Consider the following 17,417-nt stretch of genomic DNA (forward strand, 5'->3'; position numbering starts at 1 on the left):
TTCTGGAAAAGCAATTCACTAGTTGATTCAACAAGCAGTCCTACCACTGCAAAAATTATAGATTGAGTTAAAGAGCAAACTTTAGTGATATTTAAAATAACAGTTAACTTACGGTGTGTCAATATATAGAGAAAACGTGACAGTCAATGGACTTAAATAATCTATTTACTTAGCAAAGCCTTCTTAAAACCCCTTGTGTTAGGTATTTCCCCAAGCTCTTTATAAATAACCTTCCAAATTACTTATTACTCCTCTGAGCAATTCTATAAGGTTAGTACTCGAAATGTCCTCCATTTCATGAGGAAACTGACTCACAGAGAAACTGACTGACTTGTCCAGGTCACACAGCCTGTAAGTAGGAAACCCAGATGGACAGCTGCATTCTGATTCTAGAGTAATGTTAAAACCCTAGACGCAAAAGCCAAGACACGAGGATGTGAGACTAATTTGTTCACAGCTCTACTCCCTGTTATTAACACAGTTTTTGATCACTAACAGATAGGCAAGGGTTGTTAAGAAGACTAAATGTTTTTAAGTGTCCATTTATTAATTAATCACCTGATGATCTAATATGTGGAATGTTTAATAGACATCTTAAGACATTAAACTATTTGCCCAGGCAAGAGGATTCCGTAATTTGGAAAATGTCTTGTGGATGTGAGGGAAAGTAAATTAGTTAGACTCAGGGAAGGGATTCATGCAAAGGGAACGTCTGAGAGCCCACTCCTTCTAGCAAATGAGCGCTGGCAGATGACTTTCCAGGGTTAATATAGCTAGCATACAATGAAATAAATTGCTTGTTGAATTCTTGAGTATACTGTCACAGTTGTTAATACCCGCATGGCTTAGGTCGAGAGAATCACGGAATTTCAAAGATGCAGCTGATCTTAGAGGTCATCACATTTAATTTTCCCATTTGCCTGTGATTTTCATAAAAAGAAACCAAGACCCAGAGTATCCAAGTGGCTGGCTTATGATTATTGTTCACTTTACGTAGAAATTGCCTCCCTCCCCTCCTCAGAGTATTCTGGTCTAATACATTCTATAGCTCTTCTCAACTCCCATCTACCACATGTGGTCTTTCTTGTACCCCCAAAACCATGAGAAGCCATCTTATCTCCTTCTGTCTCCCATAACACACAGTTGTAGTGCTCTTTAATTAGTTTTTTTCAGCAGCTGAGTGTATATTTAATTTCCCCAGAGAGGTATAAGGCTAAACAATGATTTGTGGGATGAATGACTGCACACTCCATGCCGTCGGGCACTGTAGCGCACACCTGGTTTCATACACAATGACATGCCAGCGCAGGCACTTGCCCAGGGATGGGGCCAAGAGAATGCTTTGTGTGAGAGCTTTCATTTATCTGAGAAGTAGGTCATTGTGGCTAAGATCACAATCTCTAGAACAGACTGCCTGGATTCATTCCTTTTTTCCATCACTAGCTGAGTTATTTTTAGGCATTTCGGCATTTCACTGTCCTCTTGGTCTGCAAATGGGTCTAATAGTAGTTCCTGCCTCAGAGGGCTTTCGTCAAGGATTAAGTGGATGATGTTATTATGTAAAGCACTTAGAACAGTGTTTAGCACAGTGCAAGTGTTCGATAGGTGCTAGCAAATGTATTTGTTAATTTCTTGTTGGGTCTAGAATAAAGCCTGGCATATAGTACATGTATACTACATGGTACTTGCTATTTGTTCTCTTGGCATCTGGAACTTTTATCACTATCCTTCAGAAAAGAAGACTTCAAATTATCAAAAGGACAAAGAATTCAGAATAGACTAATGAAACTGTGCCTCAGACAGTAGTCAGATAACCAGGGAAGGGGTAAAAAGGCCCATCTGCGCAGGAAGAAATGTGTATAACTATTACAGACTTTAAAATTCCATAAAGTTGCATAAGCAATTAAAACACATTAGGGACCAATTCCATATTTGCTCCCAGAACCAAATAGCATAATTGTGTCGCTACACTAATATCATCATTTCCATTTAGCTGAAAGAGTTCTCAGGTCATAAACGCAATGGTTTTTCATTCTACCACGGCCAACTGCTATGAGCATAACAGAGACCTCATGATCCAGCCAGTTTAATCAAAGCTAGGAACTTTCTTTCCAGAAGCTTCTGTCATGTGAATTGTATGATCTTAACTTAAAATTATGGCACCGCCCAAACACAAGGCAATATTCATTCACCTTTATGAAGCTCTTAGCTCTGAAGATTTAAAACACTCTGAGCCAAGTACTTAGAGTTCAGGAAAACAAGTGTTTTATCAGAGTTACATCATGGGGTGATAATACTTACGAGGCACTGTTCATCTTTCCTGCTCTGTAACCATATTTCACAGACGATGAAGAAGGATTTCACCTTCTGCCCTCAACATCAGCGTCTTTCCTCACATTTTAAATATTAGTCTAAGGCTCTTGTGGACCCTGGTAAAATGACAAGATTTCTAAATGTGTCACATTTCTTCCTTATTTTTGTATTTCCCACATTTTGGCAAATGTCTAACCAACAGCCTTGACAACAGCCATGGGATCGGTGAGATCTAAGAGATGGCCACATCCTCTGTTTCTTCTTTTTTAACATCAGCTCTGACACAACAGCTAGATATGTGACTTTAGGAAGGTCTTTGTGTCCAAGTTTACAATTCTGCTTGGCATGTGAGCAGCACTTGCTGTTGAAAGATAGAGAAGTCCTTGTAAGAAGTAACTTCTTTAACAGGACATTTCTTGAAAAGAAATAAGACCATTTAATCCCATTGCTAAGCTACACTGTAAGGGTCACTGCCTTCTTCTCAGGTAGGAAAATTTCATTAAGAGAAACATTCTTGATGTATGTTGGTTTGAATTTTATTTGAAGATGATTCTTCTGTTCCTGTAGAAAATCTCTTTCTTCTTCCTTGAAGGAAAAGCAGCCCTGCTGTACTCTGCCACTCTTACTAAACAGAAGGGATGTCACTAGTTACTTTGGAGTTTCACAGGGACCTGAACTTCCTGTGAATAAGATCCTTATTAGAAGAATACAACTGAATAGGAAATAAATTCAAACACGCTAAGGATGCATCACCTCAACTGGTTAAATAAATTATGGCAGTCGTACAATGAGACATTAACAAGCTATTGAAAAGAGTAAGGTCGTTCATGAACTGATATGGAATGTTCAGCAAAACAATATATACTAAGTGCAAATAGGTTATAAGTGGTAGGCTTGATAAGCCATTGTCTGTGTGTGTGTGTGTGTGCGTGTGTGTCTGTATATACATGCATTTAAAAAGGAAATATATATGCCTATGCTTATATATGCATAGAATTTCAATGTAAGAATATATTAGAAATTACTAACAGTGGTTATCTAAGGGGGTATGTAACCAGGAACATAGAGCACTGTGGTAAAAGGAAGACTTACTTGTTAACTGTATCCTTCACGTATTTTTACTGAGCTATATAGTATTTTATTCAGAGAGCAAGGGCATGAGTTACATTTTTTTTAAATAAAGGATGATTCTACAAATGATGCTAGAAGAGCTGTCATCTACATGTGAAAATAAATTAATCCTGACCTATGTAAATGTTGACCCAAAATGAATCAGAGGTTTAAATGTAAAAATACAAAACTATAAAACCTTCAGATTTAAAACCTAGGAGGAAAACCATCAAGACCTGAGATTAGGCAAAGACTTTCTTGATTCACTAAAAAATAATCAATACATTGGACTTTATTGAAGACTGTACTCACCCAAAGGTATGGCCAAGAAAATAGAGACAAGCTATAGACTGGAAGAAAACATTTAAAAATCCCATATTCAACGAAGTACTAATAGTTAGAATATATTAAGAACTTTCAAACTTCAACAATAAGAAATCAAACAACTCTTGTCTGGGAAGGAGGAAAAAAATAATCAGAAGAAAAGAAGAAATCAAACAACTCAATTAAAATATATATATTTTTAGAGACAGGGTCTTACTATGTTGCCTAGGCTTGTCTTGAACTCCTGGCCTCAAATGATCCTTCCACCTCAGCTTTCCAAAGTACTGGGATTAAAGGCATGAGCCATCACACATGGCCCTCAATTTTTTCAAAAATGGTAAAAGGACTTGAATAGGCACTTCACCGAAGACTAAATAAGGATGGTAACTTAGAGAAATTCAAATAAAATCATGATAAAATATGGCTGGAAATCTCTCAGAATAACTACATTTTTAAAAAATACTGACAATTTCAAATCCTGGAAAAGGATGCAGAACAACTGGAACTGTCATACATGGATGATAGGAATACAACACGGTACAGCCACTCTGGAAAACAATTCGGCAGTTTCTTACGACGGAAAACATTGACTTACCATAGGACCCAGCAGTGCTATTTCCAGGTGTTTGCCCTAGAAAAAAAGAAAAGACGAAAACTTACAGTTACACAAAAACCTGTACAAAGACTTGGTGGCTCACACCTGTAACTCTAGCATTGTGGGAGGCCAAAGTGGGAGGATCACTTGAGGGCAAGAGTTCAAGACCAACCTGGGCAACATTCCTTGCATCTATTAAAAAAAAACATCTTTAAAAACTTAGCCAGGCATGGTGGCACATGCCTATAGCCCTAGCTACGTCACAAGCTGACGAGGGAAGATAACTTGAGCCTAGAATTCAAGGTTGCAGTGAGCTATAATCACACCGCTGCACTCCAGCCTGAGTGACAGAATGAGAGCCTGTATCAAAAAAGAAAATCTGTACAAAAATATTTGTAGTGGCTTTACATATGACATCCAAAAGCTAAAAACAACCCAAGTGTTTTGCAGTAGGCAAATGGATAAAAAAAGTGATACATCCATACAATGACCTATCATTCAGCAGATTTTTTTTTAAAGCAAATAATTGATAAATGGAACAACACTGATGATTGCAAAGACAGTACGCCAAGTGATATGGTTTGGCTGTGTCCCTACCCAAATCTCAACTTGAATTGTAGCTCCCAGAATTCCCACGTGTTTTGGAAGGGATCGGGGGGGGTAGTTGAATCATGGGGGTTGGTCTTTCCCCTGCTATTCTTGTGATAGTCTCAGGAGAACTGATGGGTTTATCAGGGGTTTCCACTTCTGCTTCTTCCTCATTCTCTCTTGCTGCTGCCCTGTAAGAAGCGCCTTTTTTCCTCTGCCATGATTGTGAGACCTCCTCAGCCATATGGAACCGTAAGTCAAATTAAACCTCCTTCCTTCCTAGTCTTGGGTATATCTTTATCAGCAGCATGAAGATGGACTAATACACTGAGCAAGAGAAACAAGCCTCAAAAGGTCACATATTTTATGTGACCATTTATTTGAAATTCTCAAAAAGACAAAAATCAGAGTTATAGAAAATAGGTCAGTGGCAGCCAGGAATGATGGGTGAGGGGAAGTTGTCACTGCAGAAGGATAGGATGAGGGCATTTTGGAGGGTAAGGAATCTGTTCTGTATCCTAATTGTACTATTTAAATGAAGATATACATGTGTTTAAACTCAGAGAACTACACAGGAAAAGAAAAATAGTAAGCTTTATTATATGATAATATTTTTAAATTAAGTTGAAAAAGAGAAGGCTGACTTTCAACTTCCACAAATAGTAGAGTAGATTGGTGGAAACAAGCTACTTTTGTAATCTTCCATATTATATAGAAGTAACAAAAAATTGTCTAAGTTGATAGTGATAACTTAAAGACATGAAATGCAAAACATAGTTCCTAGAGGAACCACTATAAAAAATTAAAATAGACATGGCAAAAAGGCTTAAAAGGAACCAACAATAATATTGTATTGACCCAAGAGAAGGTAGAAATGAAGAAACAGAGAAACAAAAGCAAATGAGACAAATAGAAGACAAATAGAAGAATTGCATACCTAAATCCAACCTTATCAATAATTATATTAAATGTAAATGGACTAAAAATTTTAATTTATAAAACAGAGATTTTTCAGACTGGATAAAAATCTAAGACCCAAGTACAGGCTATCTACACAGGACACACTTTAATACAAAGATATAAATACATTGAGCATGAAAAGATAAAAATGAAGTATACCATACAAACACTAATTACAACAAAGACGGACTGGTTATATTAATACCCAGTGAAATAGATTTTAAGGTAAGAAGGATTACCAAAGATAAAAGGGAGCATTTTATAATGACAAAAAGTCAACATATCAGGGAGGAATAACATGTTTTTAATTTTGTGCCTGATAATAGAGCTTCAAAATACATAAAGCAAAAACTGATTGGAGAGAGAAATAGAGAAAGCTGCAATCAGAGTTTTAGACACTTTAATATTCATCTTTAAGTAATTGAAAGAACAATCAGAAAAACTTAACAACAATATAGAAGATCTGAAAGACACCATAAAATCCCTTGGCCTAACTGACATTTACAAAACACTATTGCTAATACCTATGGAACACACATTGCTTACAAATATCCAGAGAATATTCATGAAAATAGACCACATGTTGGGCTATAAAGCAAGTATCAATTAATGTCAAAAAGTAGAAATCTTAAGAGTATGTATTTTGGCCCAAATAAAAGTAAATTTGAAATTTACAAGTCTCAAGTATTGGAAATTAAATAGTGAACTTCTAAATAACCTATCATTCAAAGAATAAACCACAAGACATAAATCAATTAAGTTTTTATATAGAAAAAAAAGAAAAGAGGCCAGGCACAGTGGCTCAAGACTGTAATCCCAGCACTTTGGGAGGCTGAGGTGGGTGGATCATGAGGTCAGGAGATCGAGACCAGCCTGGTTAACATGGTGAAACCCCGTTTCCACTAAAAATACAAAAAATTAGCTGGGCATGGTGGCACATGCCTGTAATCCCAGCTACTCAGGAGGCTGAGGCAGGAGAATTGCCTGAACCCAGGAGGCGGAGGTTGCAGTGAGCTGAGATCACGCCATTGCACTCCAGCCTGGGTAACAAGAGTGAAACTATGTCTCAAAAAAAAAAAAAAAAAGAAAAGAAAAGAAAAAGAAAAAGAAGAAAAGAGTAAATCTAAAGTAGGTTAAAAAATTAACAAAGAACTGAAAAATAGAAGAAAATACAGACAATGAAGAAAATCAAGTCAAAAATTGGTTCTTTGTAACATAAAAAAGGGTGGCTAAGCACTAGTAAGACCATTGAAAGAAAAAAAATAGAAACCAATCTCTAGAAACAGAAGAAAAGGAGGTGATATCACTGTAATTCCTACAAACATCAAAAGAACCATAAAAAAGTATAAACAAATTATGTCAATAAATGGAACAACTTGGAAAAAATGAACAGATTATTTGAAAAATGCAACTTATCAAAATTAGAATGAGATGGAATATAAAAATAAAAATAAATTTGTCATTTAAGAAATGTAAATGCCAGCCCAGATGTTTTTACTGGTGAATTCTATAAATTATTGAGGCCAAAATAATGCAACTCTTATGCAGACTCTCTGAAAATAGAAAAATAAGGAGAACTTTTCAGTTCATGTAATAAGATAAGCATAACTTTGATTCAAAAATCTAACATATAAGAAAAAATGTTATAGACTAATATCCCTTACAAATATAGATGTATTTCTAAAATATTAGCAAAGCATATATATCATTATATATTGCTATATATAATAGGTAACATAATTGCACATTAGATGTTAGATATATAAAATACGTATATGTAACATATATAATATAAAATTATATATAGTAAATATAGTTCTATTAATATATTACATATACTTATATAATGTTAGTATAGCATATATTATTTAACTATATAATTATGTTACATGTTATAATGATATAACTATATATTATAGTCACATATATATTATATTACATATTTATGTAATAAAATATTATATATAATGGAATATTATTAGGCAATAAAAAAGAACCAACTGGGGGAGAATGCAAGATGGCTGAATAGGAACAGCTCTGGAGTGCGGTTCCCAGCTAAAACAGCACGCGCAGAGGGTGAGTGCTCACCACATTTCCAAACAAGTTTTCACTGCCCACAGACCAGGAGATGGCCAGGCTGAAAAGCGTCACAAGTATTCAGCACTACGGTTTCATCTGGGGCTGCATCAGTGCACAGAAACTCACACAAGTCTGGGCTGCCTTTTTGGCTGGCGCCTGGAATGCCTGGGAGACAGAGCTGCCCATTCAACTGAAAGGGAGGGGGCTAAGACAGGGAGCCAGGGGATCTGGCTCAGCGGTACCACCCCCACAAAACAAGCAATCTGAAACGCTCTGGATTGAGAGTTTCACAGTGGGGGGAAGGGCATCCCCCAATATCAAGGCAGTTCACACAGCGCATGGCAGAGCCTGCAGCAGCTCAGCAGTGCCTCTGCTGGAAGACTGTGACTAGACTACTCCTTGTGGAGCAGGGCATCTATAAAAAAAAGGCAGCAGCACAATAGGGACTTATAAATAAAGCTGACCTTCCTAGAACAGAGCACCTGGGAAAAGAGGCAGTTATGAGTTCAGCTGTAGCAGTCTTAAAGGTACCCGCCCAGCAGCTCTTTATGGAACAGCGGCACTCCCAGCACAACACTTGAGCTCCTATAAGGGGCAGACTGTCTCCTCAAGCAGCTCCCCGATCCCTGTATACCCAAAGAGACACCTCATAAAGGGGAGCTCAGGCCAACATCTGGTGGGCACCCTTCTGGGATGAGGATAGCAAAGGAAGAAACCCACAGCAACCCTTGCTGTGCTGCAGCCCCCACAGACAGTCCCCAGGTGAGCAGGGTCTGGAGTGGACCTCCAGCAGTCCTGCAGCAGCAGAGCCTGACTGTTAGCAGGAAAACTAAGAAACAGAAAGAAATAGCTTCAACATCAACAAAAAGGACATCAACTCAGAGAACCCATCCAAAAGTCACCAACTACAAAGATCACAGGTGGATAAAACCACTAAGATGACAAGAAACCAGCGCAAAAAGGAGGAAAATACCAAAAACCAGAACACCTCTCCTCCTCCAAGAGATCACAGCTCCTCACCAGCTAGGGATCAAAGATAGATGGAGAATGAATCGGATGAATTGACAGAAACAGGCTTCAGAAGGTGGGTAATAACAAACTTCTCAGAGCTAAAAAAACATGTTCTAACCCAATGCAAAGAAACCAAGAACCTAGGAAAAAAGTTAGATGTGATGCTAACTAGGATAAACAGCTTAGAGAATATAAATGACTTGATGGAGCTGAAAAACACAGCACGAGAACTTCATGAAGCGTACAAAAGTTTCAATAGCTGAATCAACCAAGCAGAAGAAAGGATATCAGAGATTGAAGATGAACTCAATGAAATAAAATGAGAAGGCAAGAATAGAGAAAAAAGAGTGAAAATAAATGAACAAAGACTCCAAGACATATGGGATTATGTGAAAAGACCTAATCTACATTTGATAGGTGTACCTGAATGTGACAGAGAGAATGAATCCAAGCTGGAAAACACTCTTCAGGATATTATCGAGGAGAACTTCCCCAGCATAGCAAGGCAAGTCAACATTCAAGTCCAGGAAATACAGAGAACCCCAAAAATATATTCCTTAAGAAGAGCAACCCCAAGGCACATAATTGTCAGAGATACCAGGGTTGAAATGAAGGAAAAAATGCTAAGGGCAGCAAGAGAGAAAGGTCGTGTTACCCACAAAGGGAAGACCACAGTGATTTTTCAGCAGAAACACTACAAGTCAGAAGATAGTGTGAGGCCAATATTCAACATCCTTAAAGAAAAGAACTTTCAACCTAGAATTTCATATCCAGCCAAACTAAGCTTCATAAGTGATAGAAAAAGAAAATCCTTTATGGACAAGCAATTGCTGAGAGATTTCATCACCACCAGGCCTGCCTTACAAGAGCTCCTGAAAGAAGCACTAAACAGGGAAAGGAACAACTAGTACTAGCCACCCCTAAAACATACCAAATGGTAAAGATGATCAACACAATGAAGAAAATGTGTCAAGTAACAGGAAAAACAATTAGCTAGCATCAACATGGCAGGATCAAATTCACACATAACAATACTAATCTTAAGTGTAAATGGACTAAATTCCCAATCAAAAGACACAGACCGACAAATTGGATAAAAAGTCAAACCCCATAGGTGTGCTGTATTCAGGAAACTCATCTCACATGCAAGGACACATAGGCTACAAATAAAGGGATGGAGGAAGATTTATCAAGCAAATGGAGAACAAAAAAAAAGCAAGAGTTGCAATCCCAGTCTCTGATAAAATAGACTTTAAACCAACAAACATCATCCCAGGTCAGCATTGTGGCCTGGAGTGCAAAAGTAAACAGAAGCAAGGCCACAGAACCCAGCCCAGCAAACTACCTAGAGTCGCCAATGGACACAAAAGTCATAAGGTCTTATTTTCTAGAAATTCATGAGGGGGTCGGCCTCCTCCTCCTCCTCCTCCTCCCCCCCTCCCCTTCCCCCTCCTCCTCTTCCTTCTTCTTCTCTCTCTCTCTCTCTTTCGTGTTTTTCACCTGGCCTAAAGAGACACCCATTGAACATAAGAAAGAGAGAGCTCCTTCCAACGATTTTACTGATTTAGAGACAGCATCTCACTCTGTCACCCTGGCTGGAGTGCAGTAGTGCCATCGTAGCTCACTCACTGCAGTCTAGACACTCCTTGGCTCAAGAGATTCTTCTGCCTCAGCCTCCAGAGAACCTGGGACCACAGGCATGCACCACTGTGCCCAGATCATTCATTCATTCATTCATTCATTCATTTGAGACGGGGTTTCATCAAGTTGGTCAGGCTGGTCTGGAACTCCCGACCTCAGGTGATCCGCCCACCTCAGCCTCCCAAAATGCTGGGATGACAGGTGTGAGCCACCAGGCCCAGACCCTCGGATCAGTTTTTAAATGTTTTCTACACACAGGGTCTCATCACTTCGTTGCAATCCTCCTGACCCGGAGTCTCAAAGTTTTGGGATGATGGATGGGCTCGAGCCACACTGTGCCTGGCCTCTGGGGACTGATTCGCGACCACAACTGTTGTGCTAATATTTTTTTCTTTTTTTCATTCTTCTCTTTTTGAGATGGAGTCTCGCTCTGTGCCAGGTGAAGCGAGGGGCATCGCTTTGGAAGCAGCAGCAGCGCTGCCTTCTAGAGCCCCATTCAAATGTGGAAAGCCCTGTTTCCCTTCTGGAGTCGAATTGATGGCTCCCATAGCCTCGGGCTCCTCTCCGTTCATTCAGAAGCTTTTGCAGGCACTGCCCCACAAGAAGGCTGGCTGCGACTAGGGGTTGGGGGACTCGGTGGGGCGGGAAGAGTCTCCTTTTCTCCTGCTTCAGCCTTCAGTAGCTGGAATGACAGGCACACACCACCACGCCTGGCTACTTTTCCTATTTTCAGTAGGGATGGGGTTTCGCCATGTTGGTCAGGCTGGCCTCGAACTCCTGACCTCAAGTGATCCGCATTACATGATGGTAAAAGGATCAATGCATCAAGAAGAGACAATGATCCTAAATATATACGCGTCCAATCCAGGAGCGCCCAGGTTCATAAAGCAAGTTCTCAATGACCTACAAAGAGACTTAGACTCCCACACAATAGTAGTGGGAGACTTTAACACTCCACTGTCAATATTGGACAGATCGACAAGACAGAAAATTAACAAGAATATCGAGGACTTGAACTCAGATCTGGACCAAGGCAGATCTACAGATATCTCCACCCCAAATCCACAGAATATATATTATTCTCAGCACAGCATCATGCCTACTCTAAAATTAACCACATAATTGGAAGTAAATCACTCCTCAGCAAATGCAAAAGAATGGAAATCATAACAAACAGTCTCTCAGACCACAGTGCAAGCAAATTAGAACTCAGAATTCAGAAACTAACTCAGAACCGCACAACTTCATGGAAATTGAATAACTGGCTCCTGAATGTTGACTGGATAAACAATGAAATGAAGGCAGAAATAAAGATGTTCTTTGAAACCAACGAGAATGAAGACAAAATATACCAGAATCTCTGGAACACATTTAAAGCAGTGTCTAGAAGAAAATTTATATCAATAAATGTCCATTAGAGAAGTGAGGAAAGATCTAAAATTGGCACCCTATTGTCAAAATTGAAAGAGCTAGAGGAACAAGATCAAAAAAACTCAAAAACTAGCAGAAGATAAGAAATAACTAAGATCAGAGCAGAACTGAAGGAGACAGAGACATAGAAAAATCCTTAAAAAAATGAATAAAAACAGGAGCTGGTTTTTTGAAGAGATCAACAAAATAGACAGACTGCTAGCCAGACTAATAAAAAAGAAAAAGGAGGAGAATCAAATAGATGCAATAAAAAACAATAAAGGGGATATCACCACTGACTCCACAGAAATACAAATTACAGAGGCTACTACAAACAGCTCTATGCACATAAACCAGTAACCCTAGAAGAAATGGATAAATTCCTGGACACTTGCACCCTCCCAAGCCTAAACCAGGAAGAAGTTGAAACCTTGAACAGATTAAAAACAAGGGCTGAAGTTGGGGCAGCAATTATTAATAGCCTACCAACCAAAAAAAGCCCAGGACCAGATGAGTTCAGAGCTGAATTCTACCAGACATACAAAGAAGAACTGGTACCACTCCTGAAAGTATTCCAAACAATCCAAAAAGAGGGAATCCTTCCCAAGTCATTTTATGAGACAAACATCATCCTGATACCAAAACCCAGCAGAGACTCAATGACAAAAGAAAACTTCAGGTAAATAGATATGATGAACACAGATGCAAAAATCTTCAATAAAATACTGGCAAGCCAATTGCAACAGCATGTCAAAAAGCTTATCTGTGATGATCAAGTAGGTTTCATTCCAGGAATGCAAGGCTGGTTCAACATACACAAGTCTATAAATGTAATCCACTACATAAACAAAACCAAAGACAAAAACCACATCATTATCTCAATAGATGTGGAGAAGGCCTTTGGCAAAATTCAACAGCTCTTTATGCTAAAAACATCAATAAACTAGGTATCAAAGAAACATATCTCAAAATAATAGAAGCTATTTACAAGAAACCTACAGCTTATGTCATACTGAATAGGCAAAAACTGGAAGCATTCCCTTTGAAATCCAGCACTAGACAAGGATGCCCTCTCACCACTCCTATTCAATATAGTATTAAAAGTTCTAGCCACAGCAATCAGGCAAAGAAAAGAAAATAGAGGATATTCAATTAGGAAAAGAGCCATATATAATGAAAGAGCTATATATATAATGGCTACTATCAAAAATATAAAAAATAAATACTTGGCAAGGATTCAGAGAAAAGGAAACTCTTATATACTGTTAGCATGAATGAATATTAGGACGGCCATTATGGAGAACAGTATGGAGGCACCTCATAAAACTACTACAGGTAGAACTACCCTGCAATCCAGCAATCCCACTACTGGGCATTTATCCACAGGAAAACAAAACTTATTATTCTAACTGAGGCGAGATGATACCTTGTGGTTTTGATTAACATTTCCGTGATGACTGTGATGTTGAACAGTTTTTCATATTGGCCATTTGTATGTCGTCTTTTGAAAAATGTCTAAATTATTTGCCCATTTTTAAATTGGATTATTATTCTTGAGTTGTTTGAGTCTCTTGTACACTCCATATATTAATCTTTGTTGGATGACTAGTTTGCAAATATTTTCTTACAGGTCATCTCTTCACTCTGTTGATTGTTTCCTTTGCTGGACAGAAGGTCTTTGGTTTAATGCAGTTAACTTTATGAGAAAACATGTGTTAATTATCAGGTGAATGTCATGGAAAGAGCCATCTGTACCCCTGTGTTCACTGTAGCACTATTCATAATATCCAAGATATGGAATCAACCGAGGTTCCCAACAACAGATGAATCAATTTAAAAAATGGGATAAAATACAAAAAGTAGCTGGGCATGGTGGTGCGTGTCTGTGGTCCCAGCTACTCAGGAGACTGAGGCAGGAGAATTGTTTGAACCTGGGAGGTGGAGGTTGCAGTGAGCCAAGATTGTGCCACTGCACTCCAGCCTGGCACCTGGTGACAGAGCAAGACTCTGTCTCATTAATATTAAAATATTAATATAATTTTAATATTTAGTATTCTATTACAGTAGGCCATAAAAAAAAAACAACGAAATCTTGTCATTCATAGCAACACAGATGAACTTGGAGGACATGATGCTAAGTAAATTAAGACAGGCACAGAAAGATAAATATGGCATATTCTCACTCATATGCAGAAACTAAAAAAGTTGATCTCACGAAACTATAGATTAGAAGAGAGGTTCTTTCTTTCTTTCTTTTTTTTTTGAGACGGAGTTTTGCTCTTGTTACCCAGGCTGGAGTACAATGGTGCGATCTCGGCTCACCGCAACCTCTGCCTCCTGGGTTCAGGCAATTCTCCTGCCTCAGCCTCCTGAGTAGCTGGGATTATAGGCACGTGCCACCATGCCCAGCTAATTTTTTGTATTTTTAGTAGTGATGGGGTTTCACCATGTTGACCAGGATGGTCTCGATCTCTTGACCTCGTGATCCACCCGCCTCGGCCTCCCAAAGTGCTGGGATTACAGGCGTGAACCACCTAGAACAGAGGTTCTTAGAGGCTGAGAAGAATAAGGGGTAGGGGGGACAGGGAGATGTTGATTAAAGGATACACAATTACAGCTAGACAGGAGGAATAAGTTCTAGCATTCTTTTTTTTTTAATTGCATTTTAGGTTTTGGGGTACATGTGCAGAACATGCAAGACAGTTGCATAGGTACACACATGGCAGTGTGATTTGCTGCCTTCCTCCCCTTCACCCACATTTGGCATTTCTCCCCAGGCTATCCCTCCCCACCTCCCCCCCCCGGTGTCCCTCCCCTATTCCCCCCAATAGACCCTAGTGTTTAGTACTCCCTTCCCTATGTCCATGTGTTCTCATTTTTCATCACCCGCCTATGAATGAGAATATGCAGTATTTTATTTTCTGTTCTTGTGTCAGTTTGCTGAGAATGATGTTCTCCAGATTCTTCCATGTCCCTACAAACTACATGAACTCATCATTTTTGATTGCTGCATCATATTCCATGGTGTATATGTGCCACATTTTTCCAATCCAGTCTATCATCGATAGGCATTTGGGTTGGTTCCAGGTCTTTGCTATTGTAAACAGTGCTACAATAAACATTCTTGTGCATGTGTCCTTATAGTAGAATGATTTATAGTCCTTTGGATATATACCCAGTAATGGGATTGCTGGGTCAAATGGAATTTCTATTTCTAGGTCCTTGAGGAATCGCCACACTGTCTTCCACAATGGTTGAACTAATTTACACTCCCACCAACAGTAAAAGTGTTCCTATTTCTCCACATCCTCTCCAGCATCTGTTGTCTCCAGATTTTTTAATGATTGCCATTCTAACTGGCGTGAGATGGTATCTCAATGTGGTTTTGATTTGCATCTCTCTAATGACCAGTGACGATGAGCATTTTTTCATATGTTTTTGGCCTCATGTATGTCTTCTTTTGTAAAGTGTCTGTTCATATCCTTTGCCCATTTTTGAATGGGCTTGTTTGTTTTTTTCCTGTAAATCTGTTTGAGTTCTTTATAAATTCTGGATATCAGCCCTTTGTCAGATGGGTAAACTGCAAAAATTTTTTCCCATTCTGTTGGTTGCCGATTCACTCTAGTGACTGTTTCTTTTGCTGTGCAGAAGCTGTGGAGTTTGATTAGGTCCCATTTGTCTATTTTGGCTTTTGCTGCCAATGCTTTTGGTGTTTTGGTCATGAATTCCTTGCCTACTCCTATGTCCTGAATGGTTTTGCCTAGATTTTCTTCTAGGATTTTTATGGTGCCAGGTCTTATGTTTAAGTCTTTAATCCATCTGGAGTTCATTTTAGTGTAAGGTGTCAGGAAGGGGTCCAGTTTCTGCTTTCTGCACATGGCTAGCCAGTTTTCCCAACACCATTTGTTAAACATGGAATCCTTTCCCCATTGCTTGTTTTGGTCAGGTTTATCAAAGATTGTATGGTTGTAGATATGTTGTGTTGCCTCTGATGCCTCTGTTTTGTTCCATTGGTCTATATCTCTGTTTTGGTACCAGTACCATGCTGTTTTGATTACTATAGCCTTTTAGTATAGTTTGAAATCCAGTAGTGTGATGCCCCATGCTGTGTTCTTTTTGCTTAGAATTGACTTGGCTATGTGGGCTCTCTTTTGGTTCCATATGAAGTTCATGGTGGTTTTTTCCAGTTCTGTGAAGAAAGTCAATGGTAGCTTGATGGGGATAGTGTTGATTCTGTAAATTACTTTGGGCAGTATAGCCATTTTCACGATATTAATTCTTCCTAACCATGAACATGGAATGTTTCTCCATCTGTTTCAGTAGTTTGTAGCTTTCCTTAAAGAGGTCCCTTACGTTCCTTGTGAGTTGTATTCCAAGGTATTTTATTCTTTTTGTAGCAATTGTGAATGGCAGTTCGCTCTTGATTTGGCTTTCTTTAAGTCTCTTATTGGTGTAGAGGAAGGCTTGTGATTTTTGCACATTGATTTTATATCCTGAGACTTTGCTGAAGTTGCTTATCAGTTTCAGGAGTTTTTGGGCTGAGGCGATGGGGTCTTCTAGGTATACTATCATGTCGTCTCCAAATAGAGACAATTTTGCTTCTACCTTTCCTATTTGAATACCCTTTATTTCTTTTTCTTGCCTGATTGCTCTGGCTAGAAGGTTCTAGCATTCTATAGCACTATAGGGTGATTATAATTCACAAGAATTTATTGTGTGTTTTTAAATAGCTGGAAGAGATTATTTTGAACACACAAAATAGAGGGAAAACATCTTCTTAAAAGGAACAAGAAAAGAGCCACAATACCAAAGTACAAAATGATGCATACCTGAAAAATACCAGAAAATCTGTCTAAAAAGGGGAAGATGGACAAGAAACGATGCATGTCTTCAACTTTAAGCTACTCACAAACGTCGCTGAAGTTAGTGTTGCAGTCCTGAAAGGCTCCTCCAGTCATTAACCTTTGACTGCATCTTCTGAATAGGGTAGGGCATGAGAAAAGCAAACTGATCAATAGTTAACAGAGGTCAACGTCAAGGAGAAACCATGGTGAGACACAACTTTCATTACCAAGGACATAGCATCTGAATTGAAGTTTATTTCCAGGGCAAAAGAGGAAAGAGATGCACTCCATTATCAGATTACAAAACAGAGAGGCTATGACTAACGACTTTATAAAAGCTCCATTAACATTTTGGTTGCTAAAAATTAAGAGATTACTTCTTCATCTCAAAGATATCACGGGCGACCGGATTCTCTGATAAAGGAGATCAAAGAGATACAAAGATACAAAATAATATTACAAGAAATAAGAAGAAGATAAGCAAGTTGGAAGAGCTAAGAAAAATATGGATGAGAAAAATAAAATCATTTATGAATTCAAAA

At 38.7% G+C, this 17,417-nt stretch overlaps 1 long non-coding RNA gene across 1 annotated transcript in view; it reads right to left on the bottom strand.

Moving 5' to 3' along the window:
• Nucleotides 1-887: 887 nt before the first annotated feature.
• The window catches only part of LOC118146430 (uncharacterized), a 40,813-nt gene continuing 24,283 nt past the window's right edge, over nucleotides 888-17,417 (bottom strand). The window contains exons 2-3 of the long non-coding RNA XR_004732261.3: nucleotides 4,343-4,378; nucleotides 888-2,674 (exon numbers count right to left, since the gene is read on the bottom strand). This is a non-coding gene — a long non-coding RNA (uncharacterized LOC118146430). The remainder of the gene's footprint in view (nucleotides 2,675-4,342; nucleotides 4,379-17,417) is intronic.

Source organism: Callithrix jacchus, chromosome 12 (genome assembly GCF_049354715.1).
Source record: "Callithrix jacchus isolate 240 chromosome 12, calJac240_pri, whole genome shotgun sequence".
Taxonomy (NCBI): domain Eukaryota; kingdom Metazoa; phylum Chordata; class Mammalia; order Primates; family Cebidae; genus Callithrix; species Callithrix jacchus.